This window comes from Electrophorus electricus, chromosome 9, assembly GCF_013358815.1.
Source record: "Electrophorus electricus isolate fEleEle1 chromosome 9, fEleEle1.pri, whole genome shotgun sequence".
NCBI classification, from domain to species: domain Eukaryota; kingdom Metazoa; phylum Chordata; class Actinopteri; order Gymnotiformes; family Gymnotidae; genus Electrophorus; species Electrophorus electricus.
Window position 1 is genome coordinate 15,255,470 of NC_049543.1, and position 5,151 is coordinate 15,260,620.

At 37.6% G+C, this 5,151-nt stretch overlaps 1 long non-coding RNA gene across 1 annotated transcript; it reads right to left on the reverse strand.

Annotated features, from left to right (window-relative positions):
• Positions 1 to 4,060: 4,060 nt before the first annotated feature.
• LOC118242025 lies at positions 4,061 to 4,351 on the reverse strand. Its single transcript, XR_004776509.1, has 2 exons — positions 4,292 to 4,351; positions 4,061 to 4,163 (listed from the first exon to the last, which is right to left on the reverse strand). It is a non-coding gene; the product is annotated as an uncharacterized LOC118242025 (long non-coding RNA).
• Positions 4,352 to 5,151: the final 800 nt, after the last annotated feature.

The window sequence follows — 5,151 nt, forward strand, 5'->3', positions numbered from 1 at the left end:
ACTGCATATGCCTGGGATCAATTCAAACACGTCATGACGATGATATAAAACCTGATGAAACAAGCTTGACAAGCAGCAGTTCCGTTTTTCCGTGAAAGTATCAAGCACAGATGAAGATGTTTCTATGGTTATCTCGGTTTTATAAATATTAGCCTATAGAGTTGGGCTTAGTACGTGAATAAAAGATGGAATTAAACATGCATAAATTACGGTGTCCTGGAAAACCCATCGTGCTGCAAATACACAAAGCATATTCATCAAAGTGGTAACACACTTTAGAAATGCGGTGCAAATTTAGAAAACGCATACAACTTCAGGAACAAATCCTGTGACAACACAACGGAAGTGCAGTTTCCGGAGGACACGGAAAGGGGCGGACTTCTATGAGATTAGCGTGAAGTCTATTGGAAGTAGTGACAACTGAGTAAAAAGGGTTGTTTTTTTTCCAGTTACCACAGTGTTATCAAGGGTAGGTGTGTGATACAGAATTGAAGACTGACCTATTCATGCTCTGCATTCTTGCATATTTATTTATACATAAGGCAGCCTTAAAAAACATGGGATGGAAATCCCATTTAACAAAATATGCACTGTTTTACAGTCAGAGTGAAATAAGTAACATTCTCCTTTTAATATATATATTTTAAATGTTAAAATTCTTAACTATGTCAGTTAAGCTGCCAAAAATGCCCCTTTTGAAATTTGTATTTCTAATGTCACAAGAACACTTTATTGACCTATCTCTGCCTATTCAGCCTATAGAGGTTTAGCACACCCACTTAAATTGCCTTTCTCAGGCATTTCAGCTCTGAGTACCTTTTGAATGAAGCACAATACAGGGCAGCCAATCATAAAGGAGCTCATTTATCTTACATCCGTCTTAAAGGTGCAGTAGCAACAGGTGCCTGTTGAATTCCAAGCGATATCTATAGAGGTTGGAAATTGGTTGTGTAAAAAAAAAAAAAAAACAGGCTGAAAACGAGTCGTTTCCGCTCTGTGAATTGGGAGAAAGGGACAGTGTGTGGAAGCCCAACCCCAGTCATATAGGTTTGCTTCTAACAGTACCATTACCATCACCCACTCTGGTGCACTAGTTTGAGTGTATTAGAACTAGTAGCAATGCTGAAGCATTACATGTATCTATAACACATTTTCTGACCATGATGAAGTGATAGGTTTGTTAAGGCAAACTGTGTATGCAATACATGTTGCTTAGGTCACTTGCTCCAATTGTACACAACTCTAAAGCTACACAACTGTACATTAGTTAAAGTCTACACAGTGTCAGTCATGTGAAGTACAACTGAAAGTTCCCCTGTTGTATTCTTCCAACAATCAAGTTCTGCGTAAGTGGGGGCAAAATAATATGACCTTCACATCAAAGAACATTTTAAACAAATGGACTGTATGTACATCTTTTTTCTAATGTTACAAATGGAGTCTAAAGTTATATCTCTTGCTCTATAGCACTTGCTCAAACCTTTCCTTTAGATTCCTTTTGTACACACTACAGACTGTGACCTCGACATGCTTGAATGAATGTTGAACATTCACACTTGTGTATGAGTGCCGATTGTTAGCTAATGCATCATGATGAGTCTATCCTTTTTGAGTTACTTACTGAGATCATTCTCATAGCAAGTTCATTACACCTTGTGTACTCGATGTAGTGCGGTGAGCAGTTTCAATCTTAGTTACAATCTTAGTTATCAAAGACTCACTCCACCGACCAAAGCCTCTTCTCTTAGACAACATGACAAAACCATCGCAGCTTGAGAGCAAAAATCGAGCCTCGTAAGAGGTGTTATGTTCCATAGGCAGATTGACATCTTAATGCGATACACATGAATTTTCTTTGCATACATGTACATTGCACTTGTAATGTTTCTGATATTGCTTCTCTCCTGAATAGCTCAGTCAGTAGAGCATCAGACTTTTAATCTGTGGTCCCTGTTCAAGTGAAAATATTGTTCTTTGCCACTAAAGTGCGCTTGAGAAGTTTCTTGAAATACCTCTAGATCAACCTAAGTCAAGGGACAGGACCCTGTTGCCTTGAGCCTTGCCGATTAAACTGACATTTCACATCCGTTTCCCCCAGCTGTGATGCTGTGCATTGGCTGCCATCCCAGGTTAGGCTAGCTAGTTCTGCTGGCAAGCTTGAAATATCAAAATCCTTCCTACTTAAAAAAAAAAAAAATCACTTCTGAGCCTATCCTTTTTGAGTTAATTACTGAGATCATTCTCACAGCAAGTTCATTAGACCTTGTTCACTCATTGTAGTTCGGTGAGCAATTTCTATATTGGATGAGAGAAGGAGCAGACTTGTTCAAGTCACAGAATCCATTCACACTTAAACAACAGGAGCTTGTCAGTGGAGGGTATACTTGCTCACACCTTTCTTTTCAATTCCTGTTGCATAAGGGAATAAGGGACAAGGGAAGTCATTTTGGAACAAACCTGTGAGGCAACTGTCTTTGAGGCAAAGTGTCTGTATCCAGGGAAGAACATGCGCATGTTCAAGTGCTTGCCCTGTACTTCATTCTCTGAAGTTTACTGAGAAAGACCTGACAGCAGTTGAACACGTTTGGTTGTTGTCTGCTACCTTGTCTCTGTCTCTCTCTGTGTTCGCATGATAGGCACCACTGCATGCCATGCACCAGGCCTCCTTTCTTGTGAGGCTGTCCCTCATGACATCTATGGAGTTCACTTGGTTTTACATTTTAATGTTAACAAAATAAGAAACAATACACATTATAAATGTTAGATAGCTACATATTTGTACTTCTTGTACAAACTAAGAAAATAATAGAACACTAATTTAGTTATGTGACATATTGACACCTGAGCAAGACATGGGTGAGGGATAAAAAGGCAGGATATTAGTCACACAAAGCACTGCCAAAAAGTTTTAAAAACACAGATGTGGGGAAGCTCATGAAGACAGGCTCAGCTTTAGTCCACAGTATGCTAAATGGGAAACACTGGAGGATGGTACATGAGGGGTTTAAATAGGGAGAGAGTTAATTAGAAGCAGGTGAACGTGATGGTTGATAAGTGTGTGATTGTGAACCGAGCAGTGGTCGTGGTAGGTGATTTGTGCGGATATGTGTGTACGTGTCTGTGTGTGCGTTCCTGGTTGGGTGCGGACCAGAACCTGACAACTTGTTTCCACTTGATATCAGAATTAGTTGAAGAGAATAGCTGGTCCTGTCCTTTATTGCAACTTAAATATAAACATGCTTTTGAGGGACCCTCTGGAGAATGTCTGAGGGGTACACAAGAGTTTAATTCTTATAAACTTTTTCAAGGGCAATTATGTAAACAACCCTCCTTTTTTTCCATATTGTTCTTTGAAGTTTCCACCATTATGCTCAAATTACACATGACATTATAAAAGCTAGTCACCTATGAACCTGCGGGCTTATATAGAAGGGAAAATAAACTATGGACTATTTGTGCTCTGCATTCTTGCGTATTTATTTATGCTAGGCTGTACATAATGCAGCCTTAAAAACATAGGATAAAAATCCCCATGTAACACAATTCAGGTTCTGTCTAAATACATGGCTAGCTAGCTAGTTATTTTACAATCCCATTTAGAACATATATCGTCGTGAATGTCCTGAACAAAACACGCTGTACCTAATCCCCATAAATGACATATCTCTCACTGAATAAAAACTTGTATGCTTCAACAGTATACAGTGGTAGAAATGGCGATCACCTTTAAAAGGATTTCTTACTGTAGGCCTATTATAAACAACATGGAGGAAATTAAAATAAAAATACTTGAGTCAGGTGTCTGTTGAATTCCGAGCGATATATATATAGAGGTTGGAAATTGGTTGTCTAAAAATGAATTGTGATTGTTAAGTCACATAGATGTAAGTGGACATGAAGGGAAAAAATAGTGTGGGTGCCAAGTATGGTGATTGTATTTTTAAAGTTGTAGGAAATGTTACATTCAGAATGTTTGTGAGACAAAAAAAAAAAAAGATATAATTACTATCCATGGTATAATTGACTGTGTTGCAGACAACATAGGCAGGGATTAGACTGAAAAATGTCAGAGTATTTTTAATGCTCTTTATTGCTGTCATCAGAGGTTATGCAGCCATATCCTCCCGAGCAAGTACGGCTTCTAATCCTAACAGTTTGGCCGCCTGCAGACACAAATACCGTGTTGAGCAATATTTAATTACATCTACTTGAAATGCATATTTAATTGCATTGTTAGTATTTATGGAAAACAAGTGTTAGGATTGCTCTGCTCCATTGCAGACTTTCTCACTCTAGCAACTGTGGATTCCATCTCCTCAATCAGTTGGCCCATATCATGTTGACAGGAACCATATTCCATCTTTATAAAAGAATTCAATTTCACCTCCAACTATGAAGAGAAACAGTGTTAAGCAATATTTAATTTCATCTACTTGAAATGTATAGTTCATAGCATTGTGAGAATTTATGGAAAACAAGCGTTAGGATTGCTCTGCTCCACTGCAGACTTTCTCACTTTAGCAAACACGGCTTCCAGGTCCTCAATGCATTTATCCCTCTCACTGACATTCATATCTTTAGGTTCCACCTGTACATATGAGTAGAAATATTGTTGAACAGTATTTAAATACATTTAATTGAAATATGACTTTAATTACATTTTGATACATTTGTAATTTATAATTTGTATTGGACTGGAAAGGAAACAAATACAATTTTTATCGCATAGCCGTAATCACATAGCCTGCAGGCCTAATGATGTAAAAATGTGCCCCCAAACATCAAATGTTCAGCAGAAATAACAGGACCTGACACACTAAGGTACCGTAGACCCATTCAAATTGTACTATTGGAATAATAAATTCCAATGCATTCAGTCATTTTAGCTAGTGTTGATTTTGATTCTTGCCACAATTATACTAATAATCAGTGTTACAACTCAGCATGCAAAGTCACCGAACAGTCGACTGTTAATTCTATAGTAAGGAGAATGTAAAACAAACAAACAAAAAACCCACCAACAGTATTTTTTTTTCCTGTAACTGACAAAGATTGCATATGCTAAATGTATGTGTCCTAAATATATTCTAAATACATTTACATTAGTGTTTTTAATTAATTTCTCGAACATTTGTTGAAATGCATTTGTAA